Below are 13910 nucleotides of genomic sequence, written 5' to 3'. Positions count from 1 at the left end.
GATCATCACTGTGTAAATCTATAACTAGTAATAAAAGAAATTATTACATTTCGAGTATAAGTAATTATTGTTTGATAATTTTTTAATATGACCAGTTATTACATCTATATCTAACTAAAAAAAGACATTTAAGACATAAGCACGGAATGCCCGTTTACTTATTAGCAGAGAGATTCAGATTTTGATAACATTGCAATTTACAGCTTGTACGTATAAACATATGGATTTTGAGATTTTTGCAGAGTTGAGACGTTGAGTAGTATCACTCTTAGATTTTCTGAAGAGGCTTGATGCGGTTAATAATAAATATTTTTTCAATATGAAGATTATTTTATAATTATAAATTCATAAATATATATATATATATATATATATATATATATATATATATATATATATTATTTTAGATTTAGAATAAACAATTTAAATTAAATACGATTGCTTTTAATTATTGATAAATTCTTTTTAAAAATAATAAAATTTAACTTAGAGCTAAAGATGAAAATTAATAAATTCTTGTTTCTTTTTTATCTATATACTTTATATTTTAATGTAAACTTTGTTTTAACCAATAGAAAAAATATTCTGGAGATCAAATTTTATTGAGATTTCTATAAATATATTCAAGATTTTAGATCACATTTCTACTCCATCACATAATCCTTATAAAAAATTTTAAATCTTAATTTCTTGAGCAATTGAGATTTAATTTTTACATTAGATCTCTAATCCCTTAGTAAACCTAATTTAGAAATTAGGTTAAGATTAAGTTAAAAATATAGGTTGGTTTAATATTATGGAATTACGATAAACAATAAACCAAAACCTATCGCTAGAATTTATATTTCTAAATAAATTTTTAAAATCTGATCAATCTCCTTATTAACCAAATAAGAAAATCGTTATATCCCCTAGTATTCATTTAGCCAAACATAATATCTAATTAAAATCCTTTCCTTGTCCCACCACCATTAAAATCCTCTTTCTTTCTCTTATTTTAACCAAATAGTCTCTTACTCTGATAGTTATAGTGGATAGAGTTGTTTTGACTTTTTAAATGGCATGTTATGCAGTCAATGACATTTTATTTTACTTTATTAGACTGATAATAAGTTAATAACAAATTTATAAAGGTTGAATCATAATCTATATTGGCAAATTTGACGTTACGCACCTTTAATATATTTAATGTAAATAATAATTAAATTCGATATTGTTTGACTGCTATTATTATTATCATTGAATGTAATTAGTCAAAGGTTTAGGCTGAGTTATCGTAATAATTTTTAAACTGAATTTACAGGTCTTCCATGCATTTCTAGCCTTTAACAATTAACACTCATCTCCTAAAATAATTTATTTGTAGCCGGATTCTTTTTTAATAAAAGTGGATACATTAGTGACATAAATAGCATATACATTTAATGGAATGTCATGTCGCTGATCGTAATCGTATTGAACACCTATTTATGTTGAATATATAAATACTTTAAATACTTTTAGTTAGAGTCTTTATAATTTTTTAAGACTTCTATGCAATAAAATCGAAAGCTATGATAACTGGATAAATTTTAGCATTCTATTATGTGTTTACAATTGTTGATACTCAGTTTTTTTCTTTCTTTCTCAAAGGTATATTTCTTTATAAAATACTTAAAATAGAAAAAATATTATTCCAAACACGTCGCAACAAATACTCAAACGTTAGTTCACTTTCTTAAGAGGGATTTTCTCCTTATCCGATTCCTTAAAATATAAATGATGTTTTAGAGATTTTCTAATTATACTAATTTAAGAGTTTAATACTCATGATGCATTGTCGGTATAAATTTTTGTACTATATATCTGTATCAAGCAATAAAAAATCATAATTAATATCACTTTTACGATAATCATTATAATGAAAATCATAAAACTGATCATACATTATAATTATAATTTGTGATTTGATAACACATAAAACTATTTTACACTACATATTTTCTCTTAATTTAATTAATTGTATTCATTATATTATAACCATATCCTAATCCTATAATGGTATTTTTTTAATCATATCCGAGTTTTGCACTATATGTGTAATGTGTGTCCTCTGGTGGGTCACCACCCAACCTTAAAGTTTTAATTAACTAAGCATGTTTTATTTGTCTGGAAGAGAACAAATCAATTTCTTCTTCAACTGTGGTAGGTAATTAAGTCGGCAGACTCAGTCAGCTGAACAAATTCTCAGTAGTAGTGTGAGAGTGTGACCAAATTCTTGGACCTTTTAAATATATGTTGACGCACACAGAAAGCAACCAAAACTCATTGGTCTTTCAAATCTGTACAAGGATTCTTCTCTTTCCGCAAAAACAAAAATCACAGTTATATTCCACCATTATTTCCTTGCATCTTGTTATTCAAAAAATGTCCATGCCATTTTATATGTGTACGTCTGGATATTTTAGAGTAATTTAGTTTATGTTTTTACTTAGACAAGATAAATACTTAACGTTGAGATCGAGTGAGACTGGGGATATTTCACCATAGAAATTTAAAATTAGTGGTTAAAAGAAAAGACACAGAGGCTATATTATATAGAGGTGTAGGTGTAAGTGTAAACACACTCTTTACTATAATCTTTTTAATTGACTCATTGACTATTTTTTTTTTTAAAAAAAGCTATAATTCAGTGACTCAAATAAATTTTTATGATATTTAACAAAATTCAATTAAAAATTATATTATTAGTATTATCAATATATATAAACTGTCTAACAGTTTGTCAGGTGTCAACTGGTGAAAGTTGCAACATCATTATTTTTTTCACTTTTTTTTTTCTTTTTTCTTCTTGTTCACTTTAAAAAAAAAAAAAAAAAAAAACTGTGCAAGGCACATCCCGTACACCTAGTTTCATTATATAACCATCCAATTAATGTCTTATGTTAGTGATGTTACGGTTATTGTAAACATTTCCCTAACTCCAGACTTATAGTGCCTTGTATTATACGCAGGTTAGATTTTGTGCTAACAGCCTAACTCGTCTTAACTTTACAGGGATGGAAATATAACTAAGAATATTATTTTGAATATGGGAATATTTAGCCCCAAAGGCAAGTAGCCAAGAATACAAAACCATAACCTAATCATATAATTTATTCCATAAATAGTAGCAGATTCAAAGTTGAATTTCAGTAAAGTTATCCAACTCATTCTTTATATCATGATATTGATATGAAATATTTATCCATTTCATTAGTAATTGATTTTTGTTAGATATTTTTTTCATTCAGAAGACTTAAATTTGAAATTTTATTTAAGAAAATTAAATTTAAAATTATTTGAAGCAAGAATTTATTGATACTCATTTATTTACTATTAAACTAGAGCTTCGTGGGAGAGCACTTTACAATCCGGTTTCAAAATTTAAGATGACTTACTCTTTAATATTTACGGGCAGCTTGTTTTGAATTTGGTTTTTACATATACAAACATATATAAGCTTGGCTTTTTTTTTTTTTTTTTGGCTCCTAACTGTTTTGCCTTCAAAGTTCTGAACATTTTCTTCAACATCGAGCACTGGTAGGGAAAAAAAAAAATCAAGATCGCTTGGTAGCATCTTTGGCATTACGTGCTATATAGTTTCTTTGACTGCTTTCTAATGGAATTATAACGCTCATTTTGATTTTATTTACTTGGGTTTTCTTCTAAAATAGGCACACTCCGTTTTGCTATTAATTCCCTTGTTTGGAAAAGGGTCTCTTGATTTAGTCTTGAAATTATAGGAATTTGACTTTTCTCTAAAATGTGTAATTTACTTTAAGATTGTGTTTGACAGAGAGAGGGAAGGAGAAACATAAAGGAAAAAAAATAGATTTCATGTGAGTTCTATATGTTTTACCCTTTATTTTAATTAAAAATAATATTTTTTTTTATTTTTATTCTCTCAACTAAACACAATAAAAAATATAAAATAATATTTAGTAAGAGAAAAGGGGAGAAAAAGAGGAGATTTTTTAAACTTCTCTGGTTTGCCTCAACTTTTAGGAGGAGAGAAAAGAGAAAAAAAAAAAAAGCAAAATCATTATTCATTTAATGTTTGTCCTCTTTCAATATTGGAGGATCAAAAGGAAGGAGTTTAAAATATTTTAAATATATTGATAAAATATGTTCTTATTTATATTTTAAAATCTAAAATTATATGAATATAAAGTAAATTAATTTTTAAATTTTTTTTCTTCCCTTGCAAACCAAATAAGAAAATAATTATTTTCCTCCACTCTTATCCTATTAACCAAACAAAATATCTAATAAAAATTTCTCTCCTTTTTGTCCTTTTCTTCCCATCTTTCCATTAAAATTTAAATTCACTCTCCACTTTTAATTGAACCAAACAAAAGATAAAGTGGGTGACTCAATTGTTGATGACAAAATCAATCGTAAGTATTACTTGCACATACTAAATCATAAATATGTAAAAATATCATCAGTTTATTATTTTATAAACGATCAAGATTACTTGAGAGTAATTGAAGTTGTATTTGAATTTCTGTTGGCTTCTGTTGAACATAAATCTTTTGTAACACTAGGCTTCACTTCAAAGTACATTGAGATTTAAAAATTATCTCATTCAAAGACACACTTAATTCTTCTAGATGAGTTAAAAGTATTCTTTGAGTTTCTGTTAATCAATCTTTTTTATATATGTAACAAATTTATCTTTAGAAAACTTAGAAGGCTTAAGAAAAAAATTTAATACCCATGATCAATCAATGTTCAAAGTTACATATTGAATCTTACTCTAAACAATTCATTTAAGAATGCAAAGTAAATAATTTTAGTTAATCAACTATTGATATTATATTTTTTTATTTGTAAAAATAAAAAATATGTATCTTAGAGTTTAAAATAACTTAGTTACTTTTTTTAGTCAATTGAATTAGACATTTTATAATTATTGATATTATATACGTTTGCATAACAAACTACAAATATATCAAAATATCACTTTAAAAGAATTAAATTTGCTAAAAAAATACCATAAGGAAAAGTTGCACTCGACATGTATTCAAGGAATCTTGCATTGGATTAGAATAACTAATCTTTTATAATAAAAAATATTTGGTCTAAAGCCATCCCATTGCTTCAACGATACATTCATACATATAAATTTACTTTACTAATGCCATTATTCTAATCAAACTTATGTTACGTCTATCCTCCTCTTTTAATTAGGAGTGTACGGTTCTTTAACTTTATTACTACTTTAATTTAGCGAAAATGTTTTAAGGTTGTTGAGTACTTGTGAAATCCATGTTTGAAATTGATTATTTTTAAGAAAATAACTACTTTTGCAAAAGAATATTGTGAACAAGTGAATCGAGTATATGCCTTTTATTATAGGTTTTGCTGATAGTCAATTGGACACTTAAATGCAATTACCCGAACAAGCGTGGCTGTACTAGTGATTGGTGGAGCAAATGCAAAATATCTCAATTTTTAATTGTTTTCTTATTGTAATGATATCTGAACATATCTTTCAGAAAATTGCATAACTTTAGATCTTCAGCATTTTGGATGATCGAAAATATTTTAAGAAAAATGTTAAAAAGAGGTTAATAGTATGAACTCTTTAAACATACAACAAAGTTTGATTTCTAGTTATACTGATCCAACAATACCAATAAAAAGAGAAGTTTTCTCTTGATTAATGCTCTACTTCTTTCATGTATTAGTCTTATGAATTTCAACTATAAATTAACATACATTATTTACAGAAAAGAAAAAAAAAAGGTAACAAATAAAAAAAATTAATAATTTTTTTAAATCAGCAAACAAACTTTTTGGTATAATTTTTAATACAATTCTAATATTCTACTATAGTTAACAGTATTTTTTTATATATGATTTTTTTAACTAATATCTTAAAAACACTTCCTAATAAAATGTATATTTTATTAAAGATTCCATTTTATTTTATTTTGCGAAAGATTCTCTTTGATTTTGTTGCTTTCTTGAGGAAACTTTTCCCACATAAAGTTGCAACATTCAAATCTAAGGCTCATCCTTTTCTTTGTTCTATCTATATCTATTCAATCAACTTGGGGTTTTTAGTCAAAGTCCGCAGTCTCTACCCTTTACTTAAAAGACCCCATAAAGAGAGGTTAGCATTATTCTGCTGAGAAGCTGGTAAGTGGATGGATAATGGAAATTGAAAAAGGGTTTTGGCTAAAGCTAATCTCATTTTCAAGGTAGCTATCATATCATCATTCACCTCTCCCAAAAGACAACGAAAACGCTAGATGGTACTAAACCAAAGATTATTACATTTAGATATATGTTGTCAATATATACATTATTTACTCTTTAATAAATGAAAAATTAAAGTGCTTATTTAAAAAAAAGTACTTTTAACATATTACTATTTTCTCTATTATTTGATGATTTATAGGTTTTATTCACAAAGGATAGCATGAATATATATAGTACAAACATATCAGCCAAAAAATCAGCATGGCTTGTGCCTGGGGCAGGGACTGAAGGTCTGAAACCATGTGGATGCCTAATAAAGTCTAAGTCATGCTCTACCGTGTTTCTTGCTTTGCACAACTGTGATAGACTTAAATTTGTTTGGAGAGGAAGAAAATAAAAAAGTTCAAGATAATTTTTAAGAGTTTTATTTTTTTTTGCTTGATTAAAAAGAAAAGTAATAAAGTAAAGAAGAAAAAGTGACTTGATTAAAAAGACAAGTAATAAAAAATCTCGGTTTTTTTTTTCTTTTTTTCTCTTCACTCATTCAAAGAAAAAGGTTAACCTCTGTTTATTATGGTAGACTTTGGAAAGAGAATTTGAAATGATTTTGGAGAATTCTTTCCGTTTGATATTAACTTAAAATGGGCAAGGAGGACAAAAAAAGATTAAAGCAAGTTGCACTTAACGTAAGAAAGAAGGAGGTGATTTTTATTTTTATTTTTTATTCAGCCCGTAGCCTTCACCTAAAGTATCTTGATCATATCACATCCCTTTTAATCTTAGAAATATTTGATTTTTAAAGAAAATCTTATTTTATTTCTTCCTATTTTCTTTCCAATTACATAAGTAGAATGATAATTTAATATTTATTTCTTTTCGTTCTTTTTTCTAATTATTTTGCTTATTAATTTAGAGACAACGCACAATATAGTATAACAAAAGGATCCTAAATATTTTTTTATTTATTATATTTTTTTTACTTGTCTTTGGATAATTTTAACATTATATTATTTATTTTAACTATTACTCTACTTAAAATATCGAATTTATTTTCTTAACGAATTACCGATCTTTAAATTAAAATGGTAAACGTTAAAAGTTAATTAAAAAAAACTAGCACTATAATTACTTATATCATGTATGCCATTTTATATTTTTTATTAATTTTTCAAACATTTTGTCATTTTCGATTTAATGAATTATTTAACAATTGTCAGTTAAAAAATAATTTTTCAAATTTCAGTCAGATTATCTTCTTTTTTTAATTATGGAAATAGACCTTCAGACTTTTCTTGTCCCATAAAAATCACGCGTTCTGTTCATTTCTTTCCCCAATTTGGTTTTTAACAACAAATTGAACGGAATGCCAAGAAAAAAACCAATTGAGCAGTGAATACATATCAAGAAAGTATGGGATATAAAAAAAATGCGAAATGGGCCTAACGCTAGAGCATAACAGTAACTTTGGGCATGTTTGACTTCTCATCCATTATCGCATGATCCAGCGCACCAACATAAAAGATACCCAAACAAACATGTTGTTGTCTTTTAAGTACAGAAGAAAAAATAGTAAATTACTCTAGTTACTTTTGAAGTTTTGTGAAATCACATAAGTACTTCCTAATTTTTTAACCATTACAATAACTTTTCTTAAAGAAGGTGTTGATATAAGATCAATTTGTTTTAAACAAATTGTTTAGACAAACACTAAAAAAATATATAAACCTACTTATTTTATTAAAATAAGTATTTTTTTCAACAAATAAATTTAAATAAATTGACCATAATATATAAGAGTGTCAGTGTAAACTTTTTAAGCATTAAAAAAGTATTAGTGTTAATGTCTTCAAACATAAAAATGATTAATGTGTGAATAAAAAAAAAGAGTAATGTTACGTATAATTTGAAAAAGGATTCAGGAGATACAAATGTAATTTATTCAAAAGAAAAATGAAAAGAAGAGGCAATTAGAAAATAAAAATGAGCAACTACAACAACTATGATAGGGCATGAGAAGATAAAAATCCAAGAATATTGGAGAGAGAATAGACAATCGTAGCCATATATGTTTTGGGGGCAAAGAAGTCTAATAAGATATGGGCTTTTACTTCTTGTAGTTCTGTTTGGCTTTCTACACCTCCGAAAAATTCAAACAGACCAAACTAACCCTGTACTCAACCACCCAACACTACTATGCCTCACCTCCACCCAATACCACTACTACATGCAAACACCAACAACCAACACCACCATCAACGACCATGGTGTAGGGAAGAAGTTGCGATGGAGTTGGGATGGCAAAGGAGGTGGAAAATGTGACTCAATTTTGGAAAGACTATTCCTAAAGACACTATTGTTTTGGTACTTATGGAATAACCTTTTTCAAGAAGTATGCTAACATATTTTTGCAATAGTTTTTCTGAAATTATGTTAGCATAATTCCAGGAAAAGGTTATTCCAAAAGACATTATTTTTTTATACTTTCAAAAAAAACTTTTTCAAAAGCATGTTAACATACTTTTGGAATAACATTTCCAAAATTATGTCGGTGTACTTCTAGAAAGGTCATTAAGGAGAAGACACTATTTTTTTATACTTCCATAGTAGCATTTCTTGAAGCATGCTAACATAATTTCAAAAAAGTTATTCCACAAGTATGTTAGCTTGCTTCTAGAATGGCTATTTCAGAAGTATAAAAAATAGTGCTTTTTGTAATAACCTTTTTGGAATAGGGTCATGTTTTCCATCTCCTTCCTCATCTCAACTACATCACATCTTCTTCCCTGCACCATGGTCATTGACGATGGCGTTGGCTACTAGTGTTTGTGTGTAGCGATGGTTTATCTAGTTGGGTTGAAGTGAGACACAATGGTGTTGGGTGGTTGGATGAAGGGGTAGTTTGGTCTGTTTGGGTTTTTTTGGAGGTGATGGAAGAAAAAAGGGATGCAAGAAGTAAAATCCTAAGATGTGTTTTTGGTTAAAGAGAGGTCCAACAAGATAGAGTACTTAATTCAATAAGAGACTTTATTATATCCATGTCATGTACATGTAGCCCAAGAATGGTGCTTTTTTTTATTCACCACAGTTGAGAGAACAGTTGAGAGAGAAATTAAATTACATAAGTATAATCCAAAATCAAACAAGTCTAGTTTAATTGGTTGTGTAATTTGTGTGAATTATTATAATTTTTTTTATACAAAGTTTCATTACTATGAATGTTTTTTTTTTCATTTTCTTAAAAATATATTTTTAGTCCTTTATTTTTTTTTAGTTATTTTGTGTTGAGTACAAGTGTGAGGTAAAGTCCCACATCGGGTAAAAGTGGAAAGGTTGAGCACCATATAAGTGAGGAGAAGACCCATAAACCTGAGCCTTAAGGTTTTGGGTTAGAGTGTGGTGTCAGGCTTCCTTATGTGGTGGCTCGTGGTCCACAGGTGTACCCCTCGAATCTCCCCAACAATTGGTATCAGAGCCAGGTTCAAGTTGGTGACCGGTTCAGACGAGTATGCAAGTACCGCAGGTGGCCAGAATGGCTAGCGGGCAGAGCAAGAACCGCAGGTGGCCATGGCTATACTCGTGGATGATAAAGACTTCCGCTTGAGGGGAAGGCTACGATGTGGAAGAGACTCACACTTGAGGGGGAGATGTGAGCACCATGCACCATATAAGTGAGGAGAAGACCCATCAGGTGGTCCACAGGTGTATTCCTCGAATCTCCCCAACAATTTTGTTATTTATCTTTTAAATTTGGTTTAATTTATTTCAAAACAATTATCATATTATTTATTTATTTTTTTACACAATTTTGAACCATATTCTAACTTATTCGATATGTAAGACTTGTTTAGTTGGATCAGATACACATAAACGAATAATTGAATTAAAAAAGGATCATAAATTTAATATAAATCACATGAAAAATAATATAAGACAAGCAATCAAAAACTTAAAAAAAATTAAATATATTTTTCATATTCATAATATAGGTCATTTTAGTTTTACTATCTAAAGTATAAAAGTACAAAGATCACAAAAGTTTACGTGCACAGAACATAAACTACCTTATTATCAAATTTGTGTAAATGATAATAAAAATTCGAGTAAGCATAAACTACTCATCATGACATATCGTTGAACATAGGTACACAATAAACATTAAACTAAATACAAAAAGAAATCATTAGTTTTGTTACCCAGTAATAAAAAGTTAATGAAAAACAATTGTTTTTAACATATACAAATTAAAAATATATATATAATGTTAAGATTGCAAAACATTTTTTCGTAAAGAAAATTATGGTTCGCGGAGATCAGAAGCAATTTTCTCTAACCTTTCCGATTTTAAGCCTTTATCTTGTTTATGTTCCAATCCTCACTTCAAAATAATTGTTTTGATATTGTTCTTCCCATGGGCTTGGGATGATCTGATCTTGGATCTCCTTGCTTTAGTGTGTGGTCGGAGTATATTTATAAGGGATTCAGTTAAATTTAAGGTATTTATGTGTATAAAATAAATCACTTATCTTTTATTCTGTCTCATGGGAGGAGGTTGCAACACGATAATTGCTGCTCACCAATTTATCAACTACTACTTAGTGAAAGCTCCAGTATGAAACATATTTCCATGTACTTACCGAGCATATGACCTGTTTGGTACAAATATTTTTTAATCTGAAAATATCCCACCAATTAATCATTTTAATTATTTAAATTTTATTTAGTATTTTCAAATAACAATAATTGTGTTTTCCACATAACAAAATAAACTTTAATAAATTCCACATATTGAATAGGAAGCCTTATTATCTCTCTACATTATGAAAATTGAGCTATTTTCTTTTTTTATAATCATTCAATTTATTGTATTATTGACTTTTTTTAACTAACGACATATAACATAACTATATGTATATTTTTCGCACATATAATATGGGAAAAATTTATATGTATCTTGAATTATTAATGATGGTTTTTATTACCTCTATGAACTTTTGAGACATATGAAACTGTACGTTTTAGTTTCATTTGTTACTCAGTTAATTATATAAACTTTGTATACTGTCATTTTATAATAATATTAATTGTTTAGGAGATCACTAAATAGTAATTTTTTCATACATGAAGAAATAAAAAAGAGAAGGACACATTGAAAACGAATAAATTAAACACCTATAACATTAGCTTGGAGGGTTAGGCAGAATATTTGGGATGAGAAAAATCATGCCAGATAAATCAGTCCTGAAAATCACTCTTCCGTTTTTTATTTTGACTGACTAGATAGTAATATGTTCATGGACCATACAAGAGTGAACTTTTGTAGGTATATAAATATAATAACTATAATATTTAAACGATTTTGTCTTCTTTGATAATATAATAATGTATAGTTTAATGAAGTTGACATTTCCATTCAAACAAAAAATTAATGCAATAGGCCACAAGAGCCATGGAACCGCACACGTGGCGAAATCAGAAATGAAAAAAAAAAAAAACCTATGATGTGATCAGTTGCATGGAGGAAATATACGTAGCTACACTGATACACTCAATACCCATTAATTGTTGCCACGTACCAAAGATCCACCTGTGTTCAAGTTTTGAACATAACACGTAAATTTTGATTTGTCTATTTCGTACTATATTATATGGGAGGGCCACTCATAATTTCTAGTCGACATCACTTTTAATTTAACAGAGGATAAAAATAATTAAAAGCTTCATTTTTCTGTTGTGCCCCTGGCTTTGTATCATTATTCACTTTGTCATGGTTTCCATTTATTACTTGCTAAATCAAAAGTGAAAGCACTAGAATTGGACTTATAGAGGAACAAAGATTTAGTAAAAATCAAAGAAAATGTTTACTATTAATTGGTATTAGATTAAACATTTTACGATTTATATACGTTGTTCTAATTAACCGAAACGTATAGATTTACTTCTTATCATCAATATTTATTTATAATTTAACTTATTTTGACACATCACTTCCAAAATCAAGGGATAGCCAGGAACGAATCCAGGAATGCATTAAAATGAGGACCGAAAATGAGGCACACACAAGTTGCAAGTTAAATGAGTTGCTATACACTTTACCAAGGAAGGAGTAGAGATTAAGATTGAAAAGAAGGTAAACATGCGTGTCCAAGAATATAAATACACGAAAGGTGAAGGACTCAACAAGCAAAGAAAAAGAAAAACTTCCATTAATCCATTCCTACAAAACACAATCTGAAAATTATATATTATTATTGGTCAGAAAATATTTTGCTTTCTTCCTTTGAGTAGTAGTGTAAGAGTTTGCATTCCTCAGGACCCCATCTTCATCATGTGTGTGGTCTACACTCATCCCTCCATTCTCATTCGTTAATAACAATCTCACAAAAACAAAAGTACACCCTAATCCTATGCTTGCTCGATCATCGAATGAAAAACCAAAACCCTTTCTTTCACTTTGTTGTCTCTTCTCACCACTTTCCCTTCACTAGTCACTACTAACATTATTAAAAACACGCTATGAACAACGAGTACCCAACAATCATCGCTTCCACCACCCACGGATCATTAGAGGAACAAGAAGATGAACACATCACTGAAATCAGAGAAATCCACGAGTTAACCCCGCCGCCGCCACGTGGAAGAGCCTGGGAGACAGTGCATCATACCCACAGGTCAAGCTCTCTGTCCGTAGCTTCAGAAGGTGGCGCCTCTTCCAGCGACAACTTCAGCATGAGCAGAGAGTTCAGCGCTCTGGTTCTCGCAGGGTCCTGCATCGACCACGACAACAACAACATAAGTCCCATGAACGAAAACAACCACAACAACAACAGCAATAGTAACAGCTTGTTGGGGGAGGATCAGAGAAGAGGACTTGATGGAAGAGACGAACCCTTTGGCGATCGTGCCGGATAACCACCCTTTGCAGGACCCGGTTCCGTCGTCGACGTCTCAGGGAGTAAGGGGTGGTGGTGGTGGTGCACGTGAGGAGCACGTGTCGGTGCAGATGGTGAAGAAGGAGGAGGTGGATGCTAAGATATCGGCGTGGCAGAACGCGAAGGTTGCGAAGATTAACAACAGGTTCAAGAGAGAAGACGCTGTCATCAATGGGTGGGAGAGCGAGCAGGTTCAAAAAGCTTCCTCTTGATGAAGAAAGTTGAGGTAAGCAACGTTTTTCTTTGCTTTTTTCTCAAGGTGTTACTTCAGTTACTTGCATGTTGATCTTCGTGGTTTTAGCTATTGATGATAAAATTAGCATATGTTAACACATTAGTGATTTTTTTTTTATCATACTTGAATTTTTTGTTTGATACAGTATCATACTTACTTGTGATCGGTAAGTTCACATAATATATATATATATATATATATATATTTCTTCCCATCTCATTTTTTTTTATTTCATTTTTTAAATATTTTTTCTTCTTCTTATCCCTACCATTGTTCCACCCAACAATAGGATAGACAGAGGTTTACCTTTTGTATTTCTGTGGTATGGGGTTTTTTCATGTGGGCTTGACCATATAATGCCATAGGTTTAATGGGAAAATCATCATCACATGTTCAACATGATGTGAAGATATCACGCCATCTCAAATATGCGAGTCCTTTGAAAAGTTGAATTAGGATTAATAAGTTCTTTCTTCAACATACACCCTCTCAATTTTTATTTTTTTTTCTTACAA

At 29.2% G+C, this 13910-nt stretch overlaps 1 pseudogene; it reads left to right on the top strand.

Moving 5' to 3' along the window:
* Positions 1-12394: 12394 nt before the first annotated feature.
* On the top strand, positions 12395-13477 carry LOC114405519 (annotated as a pseudogene).
* Positions 13478-13910: the final 433 nt, after the last annotated feature.

This window comes from Glycine soja, chromosome 3 (assembly GCF_004193775.1).
Source record: "Glycine soja cultivar W05 chromosome 3, ASM419377v2, whole genome shotgun sequence".
Lineage (NCBI taxonomy): Eukaryota > Viridiplantae > Streptophyta > Magnoliopsida > Fabales > Fabaceae > Glycine > Glycine soja.
This window is presented reverse-complemented; position numbering and strand designations above follow the sequence as displayed.